The sequence below is a fragment of the Cygnus atratus genome, chromosome 2, assembly GCF_013377495.2.
Source record: "Cygnus atratus isolate AKBS03 ecotype Queensland, Australia chromosome 2, CAtr_DNAZoo_HiC_assembly, whole genome shotgun sequence".
NCBI classification, from domain to species: domain Eukaryota; kingdom Metazoa; phylum Chordata; class Aves; order Anseriformes; family Anatidae; genus Cygnus; species Cygnus atratus.
Window position 1 is genome coordinate 41555401 of NC_066363.1, and position 26232 is coordinate 41581632.

The window sequence follows — 26232 nt, forward strand, 5'->3', positions numbered from 1 at the left end:
GTTACTTTTGAGAAGGCTTCTGATTTGAAGTGGTTATGGGTGCCCTGCTGCAATAGGTACCGTGCTGCTGACCCTTTTCCAGTTATGATCTGGCCACACGTGAGTTTAGTTGGTTTTCACTGATTTGCTACACAAGTACTGGCTGCTGGCCATCTGTTGCCAGCACACAGTATTAACACTGCAGTTACAGTATACTTTCCCAGAGCCCAGCTTTGATAGTTTCCCAGCCAATTAACTCAGGCTCACCTCCGCTCCTTTAGTCCTTGTACTCTGTTTTTCTTACCTCCTCCTTGAATGTCCTTCATTAACCTTCATCAGAGATATCTGCAGATAAAAACAGTAGACTTCCAGCCACCTTGTATTTTCAGTCAATTTGGTATATTAATGCCAGTGCTTACAGGAGTCTTGTTGAAATTTTAGAAATTCTTGCTTTTTCCTCTGAACTTCATGATGCTTTATCCAAACTTACACAACTAAAGCAGAGTTTGACCTATGGCAGTATCTTTAAATAGAGACTTGACTGCGGTTTATTATTTTGTCTTACTCTCTGAAAAAAAAAAAAGAAAAAGAAAAAAAAAGTGTTTTCTGGCAATTCTCACACAATGAAGAACTTGCAGGATGAGACCAAAATTAATTACTATAAATAATGCAGTGGCTGTACGCAGTGGTTTTACAAAAACAAGAAATCATCAGCAGATTAAGACACTGAGCTCATATAGAATTACTGCAGTCAGAGAATTCAGTTCATCAGAGACATTTCTCATGCAGCACAACCATATGCTTTCTGAAAATATAAATCACAACAAACGAACTGGGGAAGGCATGGCACTGACATACATACAATTACAGAATGAAAAAAAACTCTCTTGATTTTATTTGTTTGATTAAAAAACCTGAAAGGCTAAGACTTGTTTATCTCATTGCACAGAGACACAACAAGATTCATCTGTCAGATCCTTATACTTGGGGCTGTTTCACCTATATCGTTGTGGCATGTAAACATTTCAGGCACACTAGCACTTCTTTTAAATACTAATTAGGGATCTACTTTGTACTCAGGTAAGGTCAACATGCTATGAACTCAGCAATGGTCTGACTTGAAAGGCAAATACCTTGGGCAACCTGAAAAAAAGTCTGTTCACATCAGCAGATGACTCAGAGGCTTAGAGTGGGTTGTGGGATGGATATTGTAGTTTCTGGAGAGGTCTTGCAGTGTAAGTTTTAAAGCTTTGCTAGGTTCAAGTGACAGTGGTTAGTAGTTCAAAACGTGGCTCAAGGCAGCAATTTCATTTCTCTGGATTTCAGCAGGAGAAAAATGTAATAGCTCACATAGTTGTGCTTGGCTTGCAATGAAAAAGGAGCTCATGTGCTATAAATATATTTCAAATGCCAAGACAAATCAAATGCGTTCTTATAAACAGTCTTGTAGAGGTAGGTAATCTATTCTGTTAGTTATATATTATACCCTCCTGGCCTCACAGCTCATGAGATTTTGCTTAGATAGTAGTTTAAAATGTGAACATCCAGAAGTTACATAGCACATATTTATGGCTTGGCACATCTATTTTTATTATTTTTTATTTTATTTTTTCATTTCTTTTATCTGTTTTTATAAAATTACAACTCACTCTTTCTTCTCTCTTAGCCCAAGAGCCATATTTTAAAGTAATTCCAGATGGAAGGATAACAGTAAAAACTCTGAAGGCAGTTAGGCACCTACTATTGCATGGAAGTGCCCAGTGGGGTTTCCAAAACATCAGGTCTGTTTGATGCCTACATCCCATTACTTTTCAATGTGAATTAGCCCCAGATCCTGTGTAGGCATTTTTGGGAATCATACTTGATGCCTAACTACATCTTTAATTACCTAAATGCCTCTGCAAATTTGTATCCAAACTCTTAAATACTATCTCAGAGCTAACTGAAAATGTTAATGGGAATTTTGCCTAGGAAATTTTTTCAGTGTCAGACTTGGAATTAATCAGGTGCAAATCAGGAAAGGTTAGGTTCTAGGTGAACCTTTCAAAAATTAATATCTAAATATAATCTGTGAGTGCTAGGTTACATGTAATCTCATAATACAACAAGGCAAGCATATATTATTCATCTTTCCAGGATCTCAGCTGGCTTTGTTTTAAATAAAGGGCAATAGATCAGCATCAGTCTAAATCAACTGTGAATCTAGTGTCAGAATTTGTTTAGTTGGGCCTAAGTTCTTGGCAAGATACAAATATAAATATACTTAAAAGAGAAATTTTTTATTACTTTTTCATTCTGAGATTTAAATCTAAATTGAACACTAATTCTTGACTCACATCCAATTTGCAACTAAGTGCTTTGGAAAGATATTTACTTTGTTGTTGTTGTTGTTTATTGTTTCTTTGGTCTGAGAAGCCCTTGAAAATCTACACATTTCAAATGCAAACCAATAGAAATGTAATCTCGGTAGTCTAAGTGAGGAAAAAGATCAGAGTTCTTCCTGTTTATCTTGCTTCCCCCATAGCATCTATTTTTTGTAGTTAATATTGGAAAGAAAAGCAAAACAAAAATCAATTCCAGAAGTAAATGAAGAAAGTGAGAAGAATGCTGCAATATGTTAAAGCAATAACAATCCCAGACCTTGTTTTTTCTTTTCAAATGTTATTTTTTCACCACTACATGTGAATGTAAATAGGTTGAAAAAAGAAAGTGTCACACATGCATACACATATGCCTTTATGACTTCTTGCTGATTTCTACAGAAACAAGTAAAGGTCAGAATTTTATTTTGATTTTTAAGTTATGGAAGAAGTGCCAGACAGGTAGCCTGTATACCATATTTACACACTTAAAGCTAGAGATAAATTACATTAGCCATCTTGCTCTTCCCTCCAGAATCCCACCTACTTTCTTCCTATCTGGGATACTTTCTCCATGGTGTAGTCTAGGCTCTTTCTAGGTTGCTAATAAGTATCAGGAGCCCATGAAAAGAAATAAATAGAGAATAAATGAACTGCACTGATCATGGTTGTGGTGGTGATGACCTGTAAGTAAAACCAAGGAATAAACCCATGTTACCAGCCCCTAAAAGACCGGGGACAAAAACAAGCATTATGCAAGAAGGAAGGATGTGCCTTGGCTGAGTTTGCATGGTTGTAATAGGCAACAGGTAGTTACAATGCTGCAGAAGTTATTTTTATACATCTTGTTTCATATCAAACTAACTTGTGAAACAATTAACCTACTTTTTTTTTTTATTTTTTTTTTTCTTTGTGTGTGTGTGAATCTAGCTGAGGGATATTTTAATAGCATACTTAGTATTTTGAGTATGTGCAACTGAAATGCCATGTAACTAGCTGGTTGCATTTATTAAGTACACTCATAGGCAATCCTTCTTCCAGATGTAAATCTATATATTTAATTTCACAAACAAATAGCATTGACAGTCAGCCAAGAACATCTAATCATACATGCCTACAGGCTGGCTCTTTGCCTGAATTGTTCTTCCCGATGCACCAATGAAATTGTATTATACTCTGGGAAGAACAACAGACCTTTGATAAGAGAATCCAAAGCATCATCAGGTCAGTTACACCACATATGCTGAACTCACGTCAAGGCAAAAGAGTATGGGCTTCTCTTGAAAGACATGCTTTCAGTATTTCATTGGTCACTGCAGGAAAAATTTATAATGCTTTAGCTCTCCTTTGCATGGCGTTGCTCTTGCAGAAACTGTATTCATGTGGGGTCTCAATGAAGCAGAGCCACACAATGGCATTTGATAGGAAAAAAAAAACACTTGGTAGGTTAAATAAAAAGCACTTCTGCTTACTGGTCCAAAGCCAGAGGCATTTACAGTGGGTAGGATTAAATCAGAGCTACCTGGAAGCTGATCTGTGAGATATTTGATCCAAGTTGGCCAGCAGCTGCATGTCATGTTAGGAAGAGAATTTTGGCCATTATGGCATCAATTTAATAAAAATTAACAAAGTATTTATAGCAATAATAAAATGTGCGAGTGGTTGTTACTCAACTAGTTATCCACTAAAAACATGAAGGATAGTTTTCACTCCCATTGTGGGTACACATCTTTTATTTTTTCAATCCCTTCAGGCTTTCATAAGACCCACTACTCAATATTTAAATACCTAGTTTGTTTCAGCCAGTATTAATGCTCTTATTTATGATCTTATTTTCTAATAGAGTAGAACTTTCAGCACGTGCCACAATGGAGACAATCTTCTTTTTCTGTGTGAAATGAGCAACATTAATTCTGATCATTTTCTGAATTAGCAGAGCTTTTCACAGGAGCATTATTTTTAAGTGCTGTTACCGGAATTACTCAAGAGAGCTTAGAGGTTTAAATTAGTGATGTTTAAATTAATTAAAGAGAACGGTCTGTGAATTTTCCTATCCGAGTTAAGATTCAAGATCTTGTTTGTGGTTTTGTTGTTGGTGGTGGTGGTTTTTTTTTTTTGCTTTGTTTTTGTTTGTTTTTTTTTATTTTGGTATATGTTTCCAGCAACAGCAAATTTGAAGAAAATCTGATTTAAATGTTGTCTGCCGCACAGGACATTGCATTAACATTTCAATTAAAAATTACATGCAGACAATTGCTCATTTGTCCTTACATCCCATATACCTTAGCCTTAGGTAACTCAACATAGACCAGTTGAAATCAGTGGCACTGCATTAACTTGTATGGGTAACATCGTAGCCCAGACATATTTGGTAGTGATAAAAGGCAATGGGAAGTTTGGACACCCACCTTCTTTTCTGAGTGCTGTCCTCATTGTGCTGTACCTCCATGGGACAGAGCAGTAGAAGATGCAGTTCATGGAGTAAATGCATGAGTGATAAGTCATTTAAAAATACATGAGTTAATTCAGCTTCCACTGACTTCAGCTGGATGTACTAAATGCAAGAATGTGAAGTACTGCATCTATTTTGAAACATTCATTGATTTACCTAAAGTCGTCTGGTGTGTCTGGATCCAATAGAAATCAGCATTGTTTCAGTCTCCAGTTGATGGAAGACTTCTAGCATGGTTGTGGACAAGGGCTTAGAGTACCCATTGCAGTGCTGTCAGTGCATAACAACCACAGCACCAGCTTTTTGATCATTTTCTCTGTTAAGAAAAAACTCTGGTTCTGGAAAGGATACTTATGTAGTCGCCACAGAGGCCAGGATCTGAGAGTAGGCGTAATCCCACTGAGCTATGTTAGCCCTGCTCTTTCCTTTGCGGCTGGCCATAGCCCAGCCTTGGTTCAGTGCAGCTATGCTCTGCTTCAGAGCTAAACTCAGGATATTTGCTGGCAGCCTAGGCTACAGTGTGGCCTTTCCAGCTTGGGCCAGTGCTGGCCAGGCAGCAAGACACATATAGGTTCTTCTCCAAGGAGTGCTGGGGTTTGGGCTGAGCTATCTCAGAGGAAGTTTAAACCATGGGTGCTACACAAGGGAAGCCTTTAGCTCAAACACTCCTTAAAGACTCCTCTGGACTAGAGCCAGGCTTATCCAAATTTCTGCCTGGACACCAGGGCAGACAACTACTGAACTGTTGGAAAAACAAAGTCCTGAGCTTAAAATACATCTCAGATAAGTTGCCCCCCAGCTGATCAAGAGCTTATTGCCAGTCAGATGCTATGCCAGTTCATAGTAGTGGTTACATTGCTGGACAAGCATGAGACCAAACAGACTTCTAGTCAGGAGCTGCTGAGGAGGGATTTGACTACAGATGAGCTATGGATAGTGAGGTATTAGTTACAGAATTTTAGGGAAATATTTCCAGACATGATCTCATAAAATTGGGCTCTGAAATTTGCATATAGCAAAAGTAACCTTCTGAAAAGAATTGTCCCTCGGTGTAGGTCAAGTCAGCTGGAACTGACATATATTTAAACAGCATTAATTTCTATACCTTCTGTCTCTCTCTCCCTCCCTCCTTCTCTCTGTCTCTAATAAACAAACCCTTGGAAAGAAACAGAGGGGTTGAAAACTGTACTTTAGGGAAACTTGGATTGATAGAGGCTACCTGCTAAAACTCTTTTAAAAGAGATCCCAAAGGCTTTTCATGGTGAAACCAATTACAAGCTCTTCCTGACGAAAGGTGCTGGACCCCTGGGATGGATGTTCATGTATAAAATGTTTTCCATTCATAAGAAACTATTCCTCCTGAAGACATTGTTTTTTTGCTTGCTGACTTACATCTTTATTAATGATAAACCCTTAGAAAATAATATCTGAATGTAGAATATATTTGGATATATTTGTATGGTGAACTAAAAATGGAGTGATCCTATTTTATGCAATCCAATCCCACTGCTTTTCTGCAAAGCTATTAGGTTTCTGATTGTGACAGTTTTAATGGTAAGATTCTGTCAGTTTGCAAGTTCAGGTTTCTTGCTCTCCTCTGATGAGAAAATCAGAATGAAAAGTGCTTGCTTTGTACAAAAAATTATTTGTACTTGCCCAAAATACCCCCTTACAGATGCTCTTATTCCTTTGAAATTTCTTTCAGGGGCTTGGCACTTCTCATGAATAGGGAAAGCAATTTTAACATACATCTCCACCTTTAATTCAGCGCATCAGTTTTAGTGACAATCATTACAATTGAGTTGGCACATCTATGAACCTGAGAGGCGTTGTCAGAAAGCGGAGAAGAGAGCACACAAGCTGAAGTCGGAGCATTTGTTCCTTGACAGTTCAAGCACGGTGGCAGCCAGATAGGGCTGAAAAAAAAAACGAGAAGGCACAATAGTTCCTCCTCGCTGATCTGAAGCCTGCAAACAGATACCAATTCAGACATAAATACTTGGAGCAGCCTGGTTTCCTGGGAGGTTGTTGTAAGAGTGAGGCATACCGAGCCCTTCTCTGAAGGTTTGTGTTTCATGACCCCATTTTGATGACTGATCATTTCTAACATTCATTTTCTGCAAAGACTCTCTCTCAGAGAACCCATTTATATTACGAATGAGTGTTTTTGGGGGGGGTTCATACTGTAATTTATCTCTTTATTCTTACAGCTGGCAAAAAATAAAATGTAATGCTTGATCTGCCATTGAATTGTTACATTTTACATCAATCAGACAAGGTAAAACCTATCTGATATGCTCACTTTTTCAGGTTATTAATATATTTTACTTCATCTCTGTGTTTTTTTCTTATTATATCTGAAAATATGCTCAATGTTTTACAAAACTAGTACAGGCTTAGCATCAGCCCATAAATTTTGGCAGTCCTGAAAGGTTGAGTGTTAAGGGCTTTTCCCCATCAATCATTATTTCTGTAATAGCTGTACGGAAAAACAAAAAGCTTATGATAATTAGGGCAGTCATGAAAAAACAAATCCTCACAAATCAGTCATGCACAGTTAAGATAGAACATTTGATTCTGAGATTTGAGTATATATTATAAAATATATTGTTTAAATAATTAATTTGTCCTCAGCCTGCCTCTTTTAAAATGAAACACTTCATGCAATAAGTTACTGAACATACAGAACTGAGCTGGCAGCCACTGATGTTAGGGATAATTATACCTCCCTTCATACAACTTAGCCTAGAACACTATCAGGCATCTTGTCTCATATCAGTGTTAACAATTTCACAATAATGTCACCATTGGAAAATGCTGATCTTGAAATCTCAGTATTGGAAGCCCTGCAAATCCCACCCCCCACTTTTTTTTTTTTTTGTTAGAAATGCAAAGTTGTTGAATTTAAATGCTTTAAATATGCAAGCTGTAATGCTTTTGTATACAACTATTATAGTAGTATAGCACTTCTTTCTTCTCTGCTATAGATGTAAAATGGCTGTTCAGGGCTGCTCTTTTTATCTAGCTGGTATCCCAGTATCTGTTCTACTTGTGGTGCTATTTATAAGTAGCAATAGGGTCTTACAGAACCCTATCTCAAAGAAATTTTGATGGAGAAAGAGTAAGAATAAGATGACCACAAGCCACCTGCATCTGCCTAATTCTGCCAGAAAATGGCTTTGACCTGTCTGGGAAGATGCATATTCAATAAGATAATGACCCAGTCAAAAATAGAAAGTTGTTTCTCTGTCATGAGTACTGAGGATGCTTGTTGTTAGCCCACAGGCTTCTGTTTGTTTGGATTTTGTGAGTTCATTCCCTCCTGTATCTGGTTTGTGAATGCAGGTGGTAGCATGTGGAGATCAGTTGCCTGGACACTGGGCACCTTGCTGTACAGCTGCCTATGTGCCAGCAAATCTCTGCGGTGCAGGTCTCCTGCCAGGTGATTCAGTTTGGACCAGTGAGGACAGAGACAAGGTGTCTACTAAATAGCAATTGGTCTTTCTGCAGTCTTCGTTCTTTCTGCTAACCTCGCGAGGCTGTTAGTTACACTTACATTTTCAAAATACATCTCTAGATGTCTGGTGCCAAAAACAACTCAAAGCATCTATCCCAACATTAGTATAAAAGTATCTGCAGGGTGGGCATACAAGTAAGGTACCCATAAACGTACATCTTGCAGCCCCCCCAGCTGTGATGGGGAAAATGAGGGCACAGCAGCATGCCTCAAACATTAACAAACAAAAACTCTTGGCTGAAATCAGGACCTAAACCTACCATGGAGGATTTCAACCAGCACCTCCCTTTACAAAGAGGGTACTGTAGCACTGTCTCTCTGCTGGTCTCCACAGGGGCACTAGGACATGGATGAGAAGGGCATTTCTAAGATCCCAAACAATTTAGGGCATACTGGGTTAAAGCTGACCAATTTCATCCCACTAGGAAGCTTACCGGAAAAGAAAAACTTGTTTTATGTGTATTTGTATAATGTGTTTCCAATTGCTGTTCCATGTTCAAAAGGGGCTAGGCATTGCTCCAACTACACTGGCAGCCTCTGGCCCTGAGGGCAATGGGTGGCACTAATGATTAATAATAAATGGCTATTCTAATTGCTCTAACATTAAGAAAAAGAATCTTTTTGAACTACAACTCTATACACAGTCTGCTTCTTAATACCTACTCTTATGATTGGAAGATGATTATCTAGTATTCACAGGGATTATATTTAACATTCATTTACTGCCAGACTGGTAACATAATCATAATAAAAACAGATTTATTGGTTTGTTTCTCCTTCTAGCCCAATTAGGTAAAGCACAGAATTTTATAGGATATTGAGGATACTGAAGCAGACGCTGAATAATAATGGCTAATCTCTGTTCCTTGTGATATATCCCAGAACAACTGCAAATGATGACCAAGCTCTGCTATCATCCCAGACAGCATGAAAATTAAGGATCTCTTCCAAGTGCCTCCTCTGCATCACAGACTCACTTCCATTTTCTAGTTAGTCCTTTTCTATCATATGATAGAGAGAAACGGGGACCTTTCTCTCTATCATATGATAGAGAGAAAGGGGGACCTTTCTCTATCATATGGTGGGGTGGGACCGCTACAGAGGAGAAGACCCTATCTGGACTATCCCAACACATGTTCTAATAGGGCCAAAAAAAGACTGAGGCTGCAACTGGTAGTTCCAAGTGTTGATTCACTTGTGTTGATTGTATTGAAACATAGGGTTTGAAAATATGCACTTTTAGGGGTATCTATCAAACAGTGTTAATAATTAACAAAGTGTCTACAGATAGCACAACACATTGTGTGTTAACTAAGGGGAATCTCTGTCCCTTTCGGAGAAACAGTCAAAATGCAACAATCCTTGTTAAATTGTGGTGCAGTCACAATCCTTCAGCAGCCCTTTTGGGCTTCATGTCATGTGAAACGTTACAGCACTATGTATTGCTCCTCAGGTCATACACTTGTCCCAGACAAGTGCATCACAGAACTAGTGTTTCTGAAATATTCCATCTTCTGTCCAACAGTGTTTTTCTTGTCCCACAACCTCCTGGTTTCCCATTCCCCAAGAAAACTGAAATGAATATAGTTTGAGGGAAAAAACATAACTAGAATCAGTGTCTGTAAAAAAAAAAAAAATCTCATGAATGCCACCACTTATCTTACAAGAAGTAGTAAGATATGGCAACTACAGTGCTGTATTTTAAAGAGAGTTACACATGGTAGTCTTTTTTTTTTTTTTTCTTTTTCTTTTTTTCCATTCCTTGCTGCTTCTTGGAGTGTGTTAGACAACTCCAAAAATAGGTATGAGTGTAATTGCCAGGCATTTGTAAAGGAGCCTGTATGTGAATGCCAAAGCGATATGAAGCTCAGATTTTTGAAAAAGTATAGCTGGAGGAGTTTCTTTTCCTTCATCCCACATGTTGTCTGCAGGGATGTGAGGAGAAAGCATTTGTCCACGTATGCTGCAATACAGCCATGCCAGCAATGTGCAGCAAAGATTATAGAAACAGAATCACAGAATTGTTTGTGTTGGAAGGGGCCTAAAAGATCACCTCGTTCCAACTCCTCTGTTATGGTCAGGGACACCTTGCACTAGAACAGGTTGCTCAACACCTCATCCAGCCTGGCCTTGAACAGCTCCAGGGATGGGGCATCCACAGCTTCTCTGGGGAACGTGTACCTGTGCCTCAACACTCTCACAGTGAAGAATTTGTTCTGAATATCTAATCTAAATCTACCCTCTTTCAGTTTAAAGCCATTACCCCTTGTTCTGTCACTATATGCCCTTGTAAAAAGTCCCTCCCCAGCTTTCTTGCAGGCCCCCTTTAGGTGCTGGAAGGCTGCTATAAGGTCTCCTCAGAGCCTTCTCTTCTCCAGGCTGAACAACCCCAACTCCCTCAGACTGTCTTCATAAGAGAGGTGCTCCAGCCCTTTGATGATCGCCATGACCCTCCTCTGGACTTGTTCCAACAGGTCCATGTCCTTCTTGTGCTGCGGACCTCAGAGCTGAATGTAGTGCTTCTAGTGGAATCTCATAAGAGCAGAGCAGAGGAGAGAATCACCTCCCTCGCCCTGCTGGCCATGCTTCTTTTGGTGCAGCCCAGGATACGCTTGGCTTTCTGGGCTGCAAGCGCACATTGCCAGCTCACGTTGAGCTTCTCAAAGGGGCTGCTCTCAATCCTTTCTCTACTCAGCCTGTGTTTGGGCTTGGGATTGCTTCGACCTTGCACTTGGCCTTGTTGAACTTCATGAGGTTTGCACAGGCTCACCGCTCAAACTTGTCAAGATCCTTCTGGATGGCCCCAGAACCCAGGAGTCGTGTTCCTTAGGGCTGCCCATCAGCCCTCAGCAGGACCTGGTTGGTCACCTGTAACTCAGACTGACTCTGAACAAGTAGTCTTGTGGTTAAGGAGTATACAGCCTAGTACCAGTTTCCTAAGTCATCCAATCGTTTGAGTCAAAGGCTCTAAATTAAGATTTTTCGGTTGCCAGGCTTCTAGTGTTGTAACTCCTGTTATGCTTCTTTCTCAATTCTGAAAACGTAGGGAATTACTGCCACAGGAAAAACAAACAGACAAAACCCATGTAAAATATGTTTCCAATAAAATGTATGAAGTATATGATATTTCTTAGAAATGTATTGCAACAGTTTTCAAACTCCTCTCTCTTGAAATCATTTTAGCCTTAATAAGTACATTAGAAGACTGGTACTTTGTTGATCTGTAATGACCAAAAAATGTTTAGTTTGCTACTGAATTACCTCTTTCTTAATCAATAACAATTACACATACTTAGGTGTGTGAACTGCTTTCTTTGACACACCTCAAAATACTTTACAAAGGACCACAGCATACAATTCACCATTACATCTCACCACGTCAGATGGCTCACATTGTGGTAATTCAATTATCAGCAGATACATAAAACCAAATTTGTTGTAATTACAATTGTTTACTGTACTATCTTTGAACATTATTTTTACCCTTTAGGATGCCAGCCAATATTGTAATACAGTTTTTGCTTAATTTGGCAAGGCAATTACCTTCAATTAGGAACTCTCATCTTTTCTTTCTGTAGTTAGTTTTCAAAGGAAAAGATGTTTTGTTCAATTTGAATACAGTTTGCAAAATCTGAAAACATCCACATGCATTTTTGCTTGTCTTTGAGCCTGGCAACAGTTGAGATATTGAATTTTATTAAATTGTCCAAACAAACCATTACTCTTGTACTGGTGGTGTTGTGTGCCAAATAGTAGCCCGGAGCAGAGCTGCTTGGCTCTGTTAAAGCCCTGAACTAATAGGTTCATAATGAAAGCAACAATTCAAACTAAACTGTAAGAAGCATGGAAGTGCCTGTGCAGCTCTCACAGAAACGAGTATGTTGTTTCATTACAGTTCTGTGGTAAGAGGCCACATTTTTATTCACCCTTGAAAACACACACAAGATTGGCACATACAATGTCGCCATGAAGAGAGGGGAACTCTCACCACATTTAGGAAGTGCTCATGAATATAAAGGACAGGGAAAAAAGGAATAGGATGAAAATCACTCCTTGACATTAGGGTGAAGAAGAGATCAAGATGTAATTTCAGTTCTGTTTTGAAGGCTTGAATGAAAGAAAATTGCACAGGTCTGTGCCAGCCTTCTGCATGAGTGTGGATGCTATTCCAAAATGTAATTCTGTATTGCATGCCCAACAGGAAACAGTCGTATGCTGCTTCAAAAATCTGCTTCTTTGTAGGTCAGATACAGATACATGTCTTGCCTCAGTGATGACTAATAAGAACTTCAAATTCAGTTCTTTTTTTTTAACTACACAGTTCCAGATTTCCAGGTGAATTAAAATATTAATTTATGCCCTGTTTTTACAGACTCATATTATTCCTAAGATTGTGACCTTCTGAACACATATGTATGCAGTGATTTTATCATCTTGGTAACCTGATTTCAACCACTCAGCTCCCTCAAATTCATTTTTATGTTTAATTTTATAATGCCTCTGTATGATCTAGAGAATGGTAATATTTTTCCTAAGATGGAAAATTGAAGTACAGCTGACTCTCCAAGTTCCCTTGCCTGTTCTCCTTGACTTTTGAAATTGATCTGTCCTCCATTTTAGACAAATAATGCTATTTCAGAAATGTCTCATTAATATAATCAATGATGAAGTTGATATTTTTTCCTTCAACACTGTAGCATCCATATATAAGATCCGTTGTTACTGTGCTCATGCTGAGTTACTGTAAGCACAAACAATGCATCATCACCGGGCAATAATTTTGCCAGATCAAGGCTGCGACTGTACCCTCTGAGGGCTGTCTGTAAGCAGATAATACTGTTGAACTAGACAGAAGGATTTACAATGAACCTCTTTTTAATTATCACGCATAACGCTAGGGAGCATTTCAAAATGGTCCCTCTTTGGTAATTTTAATATGTTTCTAAAAGATTTTAAGTGATGTAAGTCCAGAGGTAGAATAATATGTATCGCTATTTTTAAATGCTAGTGTAAAACCTCAGCTGCACAGCTTTGTCTGTATTCATATTTTATTAATCAGTCCATTTTAATGTCCTCACTTTTCTCTCTCTCTCTCATTCTCTTACTGCTCAGCTGCTTTCCAGAGAACATTTTAAAATTAATTCTGATGATTTTAGGCATTTCTAATATGACTATGATCACAAGACTGTGAACCAGTACTGGGAGCATTATTATTTGGGGACCTTGTCTCATTGTTTCCCCCAAGCTGACAAGTCAGGCCAAATCCTTGGTCTAATTCTGTTTACTTATTTATAATTTAAATTAATTTAAATGAATATATCACAGGATAATTGGCTTCCTTAAGATATAATAAAATAAAGAGGGTCTAAGCTCCAGCTGTTTTCCAGAGAGAGAGATGACATAGATCATTTGTACCTCTAGCAATAAACCCTGCAACCAGACAAACCATGAACCCATGATGTATTTGCTCTGGTCTGTTGGTCATTTGGGGCAATTACACCTCTGCGATCAGTGGTCAGTTCTGACTAACGGGTTTGGATACTCCACTGGGCCTGAAAGTGTTCTTGGCAGACCACTGATTTTAAGTGGGTCTAATGTTCATTCAGGTTAAACACCCTCTGGTTGACAGCCAAAAGTGCCTTTCAGCACAACGGTTAACAAGACCTCTAGCCATAATTTGTGCACTCAGCTACTTAAGAGCAAAGAGTCTGATTTTATTGACAGATGGAAGAAAGGAGGCAATTACACTTCAAGTACTTCTGCTTACTTCATCCTCTTTCTTCTTCTTCTTCTTGTTCTTCTTCATCTTCATCTTCTTCTTTGTCTTCTTTGTCTTCTTCAGCTTTGGCAATTTACCTAAGATCAGTGCCTTGTAACAGAAATTCCCTTACTAGGTTTCTCTGGGGAAAGTCATACTTGACTCCTTTCCTAAAAGCATGGTGACAGAGTTCACGCTTCTCATTGTCCCAGGACCTCTGTTTCTTTTGTAGTGCTGCTCCATCCAGATTGCACTAGCAAATCTTAATTCAACAGGGGGCTCCCATTAAACTTTCTTCTGTTAAATTTTTCTAAATCAGAGGATGTTGAAGAATATTTATGAGAACCACAGACTATGTAAAATCTCTGTCAGCTTTTTCTCAGAGCTTAGTTTTCAAGTGGGAGAAAAATGCATGTCTTCTTAGGGTTTCAGTCTTTGTTTTCCCTAGTATCCAACACTGAAGAACAGTAATAGCAAGGAATGTCTGATAGCTGATATCAGACATGTGAACAGAAGGAAATCTTCACACATAGGATATATATGGTACTATCAGGTCACCTTCCCCATCATACCTGTTATTGCACCATAACATATATTTCCATTCTATTATTACTTGATTTTGAATAAATGCAAGACAATTTCATGGAAGATGAAAGCACATTTTTTTAACAAATTGCCTGGGGGAAAAAAAAAAAAAGGGTCTTAAAGTAACAGAAGCTTTTATATAGCACTCTTCATCTGGTGAGTAAGAATTACTTTAAAAGTAAATTGCATATACCTTCCTATTTTATCTAGATGGAAACTAAGTGACTGAGCATGAGGGATCATTTAACTTACATATTTCGTTCTACTAGTTTGTCCGTATGAATTGCTAAAGTGTCAGTCAGCAAAAGACACACACTTAACTTTAAATCCTTTAAAAGGCTCAACTGAAGTCAATGGCAGTACTCTTGGTGCATAATATTGCGGAGATGTGAAAATATCTGCAGGATCAGGATTTTAGGTTGGCAGCTTCTCTGGGACACAGCATACTTCTCTTTCTATTAATGTAAAATATCGTAAGATAAAATATGCATGTTCAGTAAATACACACAGTATCAATGAATTTGGCTAACAGTTTTCTACATAACATTAATAGGCATAATTAAAAAAAAAAAAAAAAACTGAAACGTCAAGTTGATTATTTTGAAAGACTTAATATAACATACCCTGGGATATGAGAGCATGAGAGTTCTTCCAGAACAATCAAGTTTTTGCAGCACTCTTACATAAACATAACTTTCTTACATAAAGTAAGAAATAACTTCACTGCCCCCTGAACAGTGTCTCACATGTCAAGTCTAGAAAGAATATGTTACAGGTTATTGTTAGTTGTTGCTGGATTACTTTCTTAAAATCTCTTTTTCTTCTGTTTCAGGAACATAATAAATCCACCACAGTTTCTCATTTGTTGCCCAGATGCCCTACAAATTGAGTCTGGGATAGTGCTGGTTGCTTCTTATATGTCCCATCATAAACAATGATGGGACATCATTTATACTAACTTTTTTTTTTCCATCTAGCTATTAAAAAATGACAGAATTACGCAACAGAGGATTTGTTTGGGAAACCTCATTTACAGTCTGTACATATACTCAAGGAGACAAACCCATTTCTTAAATACATCTGTATTTTAAGAGAAACCTGTGATAAATCTAAACGAAGAAGAATATCTTGATGAGCTGAGGCTATAATGTGTCCTTGTCTATTACCCTCCAGCAACAGAAGGCATCCATGATCTTGTGATGATGAGAATTATATGAAGCTATACTTATGGTGTTGTTCCAGGCTGCCAGGTGTAAACATTTTAGGGATCTATAACACCATCATTTATTCATTTTGTTTACGGATAATTTGCAGTGTCACACTCTTAATTACACTTATTCATGATTAATACAACATTCTCATTTTATAAATATATTATTCAGAAATAATAAGTCATGGAAATGTGCGTATGTACTGGCATGATACATGTAAATGTGCTTTCTATCCTGTTTCACCAGTCTGAGTTGGTTTTCTTTCAGTTCTTTCTTTGACTGTCTGGATAAGAGGTTTAAAACAAGTTATCACTAGTCATATTAGTACATACAGGAACAGAGAATTTATGTTTGTTCAGTTATATGTATATATACATTATTATTATTATTATTATTATTATTATTATTATTATTTTGTTTGTTGTTTTAATTTTGGCAGGAGTTGCTTTGTTTTTTAATTCTTTGTAGATCTGTCTGTCCCCGACCAGTTGTACTAGAGTCTGTTTGGCATTGTGACTCATGGTGTGAACACCTGCTTCCTGGTATTCCTGGGGGCATTGGAAAAGTCAGGGCTGTTACTGTGTTATATACAGCTTTATATTTCCTCACAATTTAAGGCCAAGAAAGATCATCAGATTGTCTAGTCTGCTGTCTTTTGTGCCAGTGGCTATTAAATGTTGTATATATACCTCAAGGTTGAGACAGCTACTTTCATTAGCCCATTGTATTTTAGTCCTTGAGAAACCAAACTGTTTTGTGTCTAAAGCAGTGTCTGAGACCCCTGCAATATTTGAGAGCTGATTAGGCCTTACATGCCCAGACAATCACAGAGATAATCCACTCAAAAATCCACCATGCTTGCCAATGTGAGCTAGAAAAATCTCTACTGCTCTTGGGCTTGGTTAAATTCAGACTCAAGCATCAGATGTCTAAAATAATTTTCTGCATTGGTTTACTCTCTTCCTGGCTACAGCAAAATGAATAATCCATGCTTCAACGGAAGGTAAAAACTTCTACTGCAGAATATATCAGGACAAATATCCTCTGGGATGAGTCGGGCAGGGATTCTTCCTCACCTCTGTAGGCAGCCAACTGGGGCCCTCGAGTAAGGAATTTGATTATACTCATTACCTTAATGCCAACCTGCAAATGTCTGAGTGGGCAGGGTGTAATTCAAGCCATCTTGTTTCAACCATAATGGAAGAAGTTGCACAGATGCGTCATTCTAATGGATGTCGGGCTCAGGGGATCACCAGGGGATCTAGCCTGATGTGACCCTTTCCCTCCCTGTTTGAAGCTGCTCTGGCCATTAGAAGATCTCCTAGAAACCAAAGTAAAGCCCATACTTAAGAAAGACAATCAGTTTTTAGGACAATATCAAGCAATGGTTAAGTGCACCACCTCCCTTCATAAACTCTTGGAGTTTAATTACCTTTACTGCGAGGAAATTGCGTCTGATTTCAAGGTTGATTACATCTAACCTTAAACTTCCAGTCACTGGATTTAGTTGTACTTCTGTCAGCAAGACTGAAACAGCTCACTGCTGTTATCTTTTCCATCTCAACCTTTTCTTGAGTAAGTGAAATATGTCCAGCTCTTTAAGCCTGCCATCTCAAGATGTGTGCTTGACTTGCAAACTATTTGGATTTTCTCCAATATTTTCTCATCTTCTTTAAAGTGCAAGCACCAGAACTGTGCTTGATATTTTGGGAACATGCAAGGACTGTGCTGAGTCCTTCCCACAGCATTGCACTGAGATCTCATGTTAGGGGTGATTATTCAGGGTAATCGCTTTTTTTGTCATTCCCCAAGTCTCTGCTTTCTGAGACAGTGCCCATTCCTACAAGCTTTTGGTTCCCAGAGGTATTAATTTGCATTTGACTGCATTAAAATGAATTTAGTGTGCAGCTTGTTGGACAGTGATCATTTAGCCAAATCAAATCACTGCAGAAGTAATATATCTTGTTTATTTACTGTGCTAAAATACACTGTGTCATATGCAAGCCTTAAAAGCAAAGATTTAAAAGAAAAATAAAAGAAAAATAAAAGAAAAATAAAAGAAAAATAAAAGAAAAATAAAAGAAAAGCCTGGTCTGCTGAAAACAATACAAAAATGTATTAGATGAAAACTGTTTCTCACTCTGCTGAGAAAGCTCCCTACGTTGAACGAAACCTCCCCATTAAAAGACTACATTTTGAAATTTGTCAGTGAGATACTTCTTAATCCTCGTAATGTGTGACCTGTTAATTCCATGTAATGCAGGACTGGAAATCAAAATGTCATGTGGTATTAAGTCAACTGCCTTGCAAAAATCCAAGTCTGCCCTGTCAATACAGCTGCTTTTCTCATGCAGACCTGCAATCTTTTATATAGATCTTCTAAATAACCAAAACCTCCACAACTATGTCTGACAAGATCTAACTTCTACTAACCCATTTTGATTAGCATTAAACATATGTACTATCCACTTCTTTTTCTAATAGTGTCCTAGAAATGCATACTATTTTGTGAGCAACCCAAAACACCAATTTCAAGCAATGGATGGCTCATAGCAGAAAATTGTACTTCACCACTTATATTTTTCTCTAAATCAGAGCTAGGTGGAGTATGAACTGAACTAGCTGAGCTTTTTTACAACTGCTGTTTCTCTTTCAGAGCTAATGAAATATTGACAATAGAAGGATTTTCTGTTATTTAAAACAGGGAAAGGGGAGTATGTGCACAACTAGCAAGATCTTTCAAAATGACAGAACTTGCCAAATACAGGAAAACAGAAGCTACTGGTACTTCTTGAAAAGATTGTTTCAGGCCCAATCCTCAAATCCACGTAAGAGTAGCAGTGCTTGGAAAACAAGATGGACTCTGGAATGGTGCACATTTCTAGGACAGGTATTAAGGAAGATGAAATGATGCAAAGGATTTGTGCTGGCTGTCTGGAAAGAACACTTTTCTCCATTATTAATCTTTTGGGGCAAAACCTCAACATGTATAAATGCAGTGGTGGTGCCTGTGGGCTGAGAGGAGTATGGAGATTGTTGGCATCACTGGCCTAGAGAGACAGCAGAAGCAGATAGCCAATTTAAGAATATGGCTATAGTGTGAACACTAGAGTCAGTGTTGCTTTTCGTATTCCCAGAACACAACATTTCACGCTTTCTGCTGCTGTTATGGCTCAGTGCAGACTACTGCTCTGGGCCCTGCCTGTGTGCTCCCTTTGAGCATGGAGTAATCCCAAGAATGTGCTGCTGATATATGTCTTTGCACTGTCCTCTACAAAAATTCACACTCTGGCCCATGAACAGAATAAATACCCCCTCTAAACTCCTAACCACATGCTGACAGAGGTAAGACAGTCGTGAGATTTAGTTCTTGGAATTATCTACATCTAGAATATGGATTTCATACATTGTTGGCTATGAAAAGAATTAATCCTCTAATGAAAGGAATATTAGTTAACGGATAAGGAGAAGGTCATTCGATTTATCTCAGCACTGGAAGAAGCAGTGTTCTTAGCTGATTGTTGCACAAGGTTATGAATTTCTGGGAAAATTAAAGGACTGATAGTATTGGATCATCCTTTAATTTAGCCACTGAAATATTTCATGAATGTTTATAATTTTTTAAGGATGCAATCCCGCATAGTCTTATTTGTGTGAGTAAGTCTTAGTCACAAAGAGTCTCGATGAATTATATTGGTTTATTTGCATCAGAAAAAATAATCTTAATAAAGTTTGGTTGTACTGGGTCATTATATATTTATAAACACTGGTCAAAATTATTTTATGAGGAAAGTTTAAGAACCATATGGCATCACCTACTATTTTATGCTCCTTAATTTTCATATCTATGTGTAGAAGTCAGCAAGTGTTAGCAGTTCCTTTCTTATCTGAGGGCAGTCAAGTGACCTTCTCCTTCTCCGTTAGACTTATATTCCTTCCTAACAGGGGATTAATCCATTCACTTTTACTTATCATGTAAAATGGATGTGTGAGCCAATAAGACAATGAGTAAGTCTGCTACTGGGTCTGTTCATGGAACATATTCTCAAGAGTTAAGAAGTTTCTTGCACCTAGAATAATAACACATTCTTCCTACTGTACACGCAGCCAAGTGAGGGGGAGCATGACATCAGCTATATTTCAGTTCTTAAAAATCTCCGACATCTTTAACCGTAAGTAGCTGTGCATCCCTTCACAGTAATTTTCTCAAGAAAAATGACATTCTGCTCCTTTACTAAGGTATCCTAAACACCCATTAATTTCAACTGAAGTTATAGATGCTCAGCTGCTCTCAGGAACGAGTCTTAGAATACAAACTGGCAAACCAGCTACTCATGTGCAGCTAGTCATAAAACTTTTTTTGTTTATGAGCTGCAATTTCAACAACAAAAAAATAATTTCTGTCCTGTGTGAGGTTCTTTTTTTCCTTAACACAAGCAATCACACATAAGTCAATAGGCTGAATAATATCATGGATAATGTAAAGTCATGCAAGCTAGCATCTGTCTTCCCTTATATTGTTATGATATTTAACTATATAAATGGTTCTACAAAATACAACTACAGAGTCAATTTTAAAGGGAAATAACCACATGGAAGACGGCTTTTTTATCTAATCAAACACCTTCCTTCCTTCCTTCCTTCCTCCCTCCCTCCCTTCCTCCCTCCCTCCCTCCCCCCCTTCCTTCCTTCTTCTGCTGAGCCAAATGAAAAGCAGATCTGCTAATCTTCTTCTTCATTTAAAAAAATACTTAACAGCAGCAAGTCACTCCAAGAAGGCTTGCAGGCTTGCAATGCTTCTGACATAAATATTACTACTGTGGGTATGAACAACCAAATACATCCATCCTGGGTGCAGTACCCTGCTGCCAGAAGCTTATATTCTGAACAGGGAAAATATAAACACAAGCTGAAGAAATGGCTCCTGCACATTAATTTTTGGGTTTGCAGCAATGATTAATGTTTTTCTACTGAATTAAAATGAATCTAAGTCCATTTCTGTCATAGGAATAAAACTCACAAAGCCTGAGAGTCATTTCCCATTGCAAATAATCCAGGGCTGGCAGTCCAGTCCTGGCTCCTTCTGGTCACTGACTTTGTAGGACAATGCAACCCATTATAAGAAGGAATGTAAGCTTATGTAGTGAGTTTTTAAACTGGTTATGTCTTCAAAGCTGGGTTGAGTCAATCACTGAGTGTGAGGAATGTGTAAGAAACTGGCAAAAGTGATTTTATCAACTTTCGTCATATTTGTTATTTCCTCTTACACTAATAAGAATGTAAAATGATAGGTATACATAAAAAATGTTCATGAGCCAATTTGCAAATATTCCTAAGAGCAAAGAAAGGGGGGTTGATGTAATACAAAGGTCTGGTCCTACATTAGCTTACTAATATGATTCTGACAGATTATTCAGGAGGTTAAGTATATACTTGGTTAGAGACTCTCTGGGCTGATGCTTAATGATGGAGAATGGCATTTAGCTGTGTATTAATTGCATGTTTTTCCTTCTTACCACCTGAGAAAGACTACCTATCTATGGCCATGACAGCACTCCTTCTGACCCAGCAGTTTCTTTTTAAATGACCTATATGGAGATAGTGCAGTTTTGAATAGTTAGAGGCAAAAAACTCCCAAGGAAATCCAAGCCATTTCATTTTCTGTTCTGTATAGCGTCTTAGAAGGTTTTCACCTTAAAGCAAATAAATAGCAAGCGGAGATGAATTTTTCCAAATCCCTTCTACTGAGGCGCTCTCAGCTGGAGACAGATAACAGAGCCCTTTGCTGCACGGGGTAAATAGGAAGTTTATTTTGGAGAGATAGCGTAGAAAATTGCCAAAGTGCACTTGAGTGAGAGAGGGTGATGCTGCTTCGAGCCTGTATTTCCAAAGTCCATTTCACAAGAACCTCTCTGGGTTAGAGGAGAAAGTCGCCCTAGCAGGAATCATGGTGCAATCCAAGAGGGGTTTCTACGCGAGGCTGCTCCAAAGGGGCGCCGAGGCTGGCCGCACAGTAGGCTCACCTATTCCAGCAACAACTCCACGCTGCGGCAGGAAGTTTGCAAAACCGAGTTACCCTCTGCTGGCAGAAACACTTTTGCCTTTTTATTTATTATTACCTTCGGAGCGGCAAACCAGCGAACCTACTGATGCGACCCCTCGGGGCCGCGCTCTGCCCCCCGCACCCCTGCCGGCGGGGGGAGCCAGCACCGCGAGGGGACGGTCCCCGCCGGCACCCCCGCTCCGGGGGAGCATCTCCCCCCGGGGGAGCATCCCCCCGCCGTGCCTGTGGCAGCGGGAGGGGAGTCTCCTCCTTCCTCCCTCCCACCCTCTGCTCTCTCCTCCCTCCCCGCCTGCCTGCAGCCGCAGCGCAGGGACAGGAGGGAGCGGCGGCGGCGCAGGCAGAGCCGCCCGGCGGAGGCAGGAGGGCGGCCGGGCGGTGGCTGCGCCCCGGCCCCCCCCCGGCCCCGGCCCCGGCCCCACCGCCCCCAGCCCCGGCCCCGGCCGTGCCGCCGGCAGGCTCCGCCCGTCGCTCCCATGGCGCGGCGGCCCCGCTCCAGGTGAGGCTGCGCTGCCTGTTGCGCCGCTCCGGCCGGGCCGTGCCGAGCCGTGCCGAGCCGTGCCGAGCCGTGCCGGGCCGTGCCGAGCCGCCGGGGGCGGCACACCGCGAAGTTTTGCGGGAAGGCGCCGCTCCGCGATGTAAGTTGCGGGGTCGTGCGACTTGGGGGGGGGGGAGGCGGCAGAGCCGGGAGGAAACTAGACGGGGAGGGAGGTGAGCCGTGCCGTGCCGTGTCGTGCCGAGCCGAGCCGAGCCGAGCCGAGCCAGGCGCAGATCGGCCAGGGCCCCCGGAGATGCTCCCGGCTGTACCGGGGGCCGTGGGGCTGGGGCTGCGGCGAGGTGGCGGGGGAAAGGGGAGAGAAGGGGCGGGGAGGCTGCGGGGAGGGGGCTGCCACCCCCTGCTCGGTACCGAGGGAGGGGCTGAGCCTCGCGGCCCCGATCCCAAAAAGCACAGCAAAAAGCGCGCCCCTCTCCGTGCCCGCCTTGCCGGGAGGACGCTGTTTGCTCTGCCCTGGGGTTTTTCCACTTTGACACCTACCGGGACCAGTTGCTGCCGAGCAGTGGTGGTGGTGGTGATGGGGAAGAGAGGGCAGCTCCCTCCGAACGCGAGCAACAAATGGCAGCCGGGCTGCAGGGGCAGCGGCGGAGCTCGCTGCGCCCAGGTGAGCCGCACCGCCTGGCCCCGCAGCCCGGGGAGGCACCGGGGGGCAGCTGCAGCCCCCCCGGGTTCAGCCCTGCGGCCCCCGGCCCGCTGAATTGGGGTCCCGCGGGGGTGGGGGGCTCCGCAGGGGGTGGGAGCCCCCAGCAGAGCACGGCCGCGACCCTAAAGCCGGGGTGGAAATGCCCCGGTGCTTGCGGTGGGGATTTGGGGGGTCTTTGCCAGAGCTGGGAGCGGCAGGCTCTTCCCTCGCCTTCATGGCAGTGCACACGGCCAGGATTTCCCCTCCCCAGAAATTTGGAAAATACCTCAGATGTGCCAGTGGGTTTTTTTCTTCTCGGCTTCTTCCTTTTCAATTTTTTAAGATTTTTAGAGCGCCCGTTAGGAAATGGCAAAGCTGTTCAGGCTGCAGGTTATCACCCAGTCTTTCTGAATGTCCCTAGAGAGCAGAAATGGTGTGACAGCGAAATGAAAAGAGCCAAATAACTTGAAAAGCATGGATAAACCAACTACTTGCAGAGTCAGAATGAAAGCCGGACAAACAACGTTTACTGCTTGCTTCAAAGAAGTGAGCCCAGAGGTATTTACGTGTCTATGAAAATGACAAAATAAGCTAATGCTTTTGAAGCAATTGTAATTATTTAAAAAATAATAACCATGAGAAAACATTACAGATTTGTCAAGGGAAAGAAAATGAGTAATTTTAAAGGATAGCCTTTCCTGAATGCTGAAAAATAATCTGGAGCAACTTCTTCTTGTGGTCATCTGTCTAACAATTTTTACATTGAAATTGCAAGGTGTGTGTCACGCCCCTCCGCAAGCAGAACTATGAAAGCCTTCAACATGAAACCACAGTGTTCATATGGCTTGTGTTTTAGTATTTTTCTCAGCAGCTTAATTAAAAGGACAGGCACACAATGGGTTTCTAGTTTGATTTAGAAGGAAAGAACAAAGTAATTAAGCTGTAGAATAAACTTGTTTGCAAAATCTATGCTACGTTCAGAGTCTGATTTTCTAGTTTAGTTTCTGTATCTTGCTTGGAATTAATGATACCGGTGTGATTGCTTAGCTGATTCCACAGCCCTGACTTGTGCAAGTTGCCATGGGTTTCTCTGGGATTACTCCTACAGGTAATCCTCTGATGACTCAAGCCAGCGGGACTGGGCCCATTGTCAGATAGTTCCAGCATAGGTGCCGCGTGGGGACGTGCCTGTTGGTGCTGATGGGAGGGCTTTGGCTCCAGTAGAAGAGCTTGGGGTTAAGTCCAGATCTGTCACATTTATTCAGCTATTGCTGGCTGGGTCACAGCCCTGATCTCGGTTTCTCTGAGGTTAGCTGTGAAAGCGGTGCTGACTTCAGTCTGAGAAAGGCGATCTCCTGTGGATGGTTGTCGTTTTCCATTGACCCGCGGTGAGTTGAAGCTGCTCAGCATCTTGGGGATCAGGGCCTGAGTGAATAGAAGAAGGATTGTAGCTGCTGCTATCAAGAATCAGTGTGTTTTGGCTCAAAGGAGAGATCAAAATCAAAATAGAAATATCATTTAATAGGCATATGTGTTTGTACTCTGGATCCAATCCAGAGTACTAGTAAATCATGTGCTAGTAAAGTCAGTGAGAGCTTTGCTACAGATAAAAACAATAGCAATATGTTTAAGGTTACATTTGTGGTTTGTCTCTGCCATGTGCTCTACAGGGTCCTTATTTAAAATCTTTTGGAAGATGGGAATCTTCTCCTGCTCATGCTGAAGCCACATTAGAACCTGATAAATTCAGAGCAAACACATCATAAGGCAACTCAGGAAATAATCGCCAATCAGTAGAATTGAAACTTATGAAATTAGCCTTATTTAAAGTGCAAACTTGGGTGTCTAAACCTAGAGAAAATGTATTTTTCTGTTACAGAGTCACCTTTAGATGTTCACTTAAATAATAAGGCACCTCTAAGTCTTGCTTTTAAGGAATTTCCTGTTTCTTCAGTAGGAATATTTATATGAGTAACACAAGGGATTATTTCACTGGCAGGAAGGTATCAAACCCTTTAATGAAATGAATAATTTAAGAAGCAGGAAAATGTGCAGAAATATGTGTTGTTACCATTCCAGTTAATTAGATGGTGGACTAAGGAAGCAGCTTTTCCTCAGTGTAGAATATTGTATTTGTGATCACTTACAGGATTTAAATGTAAGTATGGTCCTTGTTGTCATCTGCATGTGTGGTCTTTGGATCAGTCCTGGTTTGAGAATGTGGATTAAATTAGTGTTATGTGGCTAGCAAAATAATCTGCGGTTTTGCTTCATCCAGTACATTTTTTTAGTATAGGTAAAGAAAAATCTTACAAAGCTATGAAATTCAGAAACTTATAATGCTAAAGAGAACCTTATTTTAAAAGGATGATGTTTTGAGCCAAGAATAAATTATTGGAGTTCATGGAACACACAGCATTTACCTTGGCTTGTTTGACCAACTCTTTTTAAATATTAGCTTATTTACTAAAAGTAACCTCCTGCAAGTGCAGGCTTGGTTGAATACTTCAATGCTGGTAAGAATCAAAAGTTAATACATTTACAGAGACTCCAAGCAGTAAGAATACAAGAATTTCTCAGCACACTCAGTAAGTATTTTTAAATGGATTACTCTCTGAAGTATATGCATGAATAAGGTTGCCATCTACTCTTAAATCCAATGTGGTGTAGGTGAGATAGCATTAAATTCAGAGGTCTTCTCATCTGGAGAATTTAATCTCTGCTTCTGGTTTTAATCCAGCACCTTTCCTAAAGGGGTTTCTGTGCTTCCTCTGTCCTGGTGCAGTTTGTTAGTCTGGATGCACAACAGAGAACTGCGTGCATCCGGGGGAAAAAGCATCATGGTGTGATAGCAGTTTTACTCACTGATTCATTTGAGCTCATGCTCTAGATAAACAGTTGCCAACCCCCCAGTGGAGGAGGTTCTTGTTACTTCACAAAGGTTAAAGATGTATCCTCCTGCTTCATCAAAATTTCTGTGGTTACTGGTGTCCGTGTGTCCGTACTTTCCACTGGTGGCTGGCGTTGTTTATCCCTGTAGATGAGGCTGCGTTTGTAGCCTGCATGGGCATGTTTTACAGAGACCTAGGTTGAACTTTGAAGAACACAGCCCTTACTGCTACTGAACAAGA

At 40.4% G+C, this 26232-nt stretch overlaps 1 protein-coding gene across 6 annotated transcripts in view; it reads left to right on the forward strand.

Moving 5' to 3' along the window:
• The window catches only part of LRRC3B (leucine rich repeat containing 3B), a 212321-nt gene that overhangs the window by 142831 nt on the left and 43258 nt on the right, over positions 1–26232 (forward strand). Inside the window, exons 1-2 of one of the 6 annotated variants that reach the window (XM_035556457.2) lie at positions 22468–22561; positions 23523–23659. The exons of 1 other annotated variant lie outside the window; for it this stretch is intronic. The gene's annotated coding sequence lies outside the window, so the exon portion shown is untranslated. Of the gene's footprint in view, positions 1–22358; positions 22562–22980; positions 23084–23522; positions 23660–24353; positions 24490–26232 lie in introns of those variants that run through there. 4 more of the 6 variants (XM_035556461.2, XM_035556462.2, XM_035556460.2 and 1 more) reach the window with 4 other exon arrangements.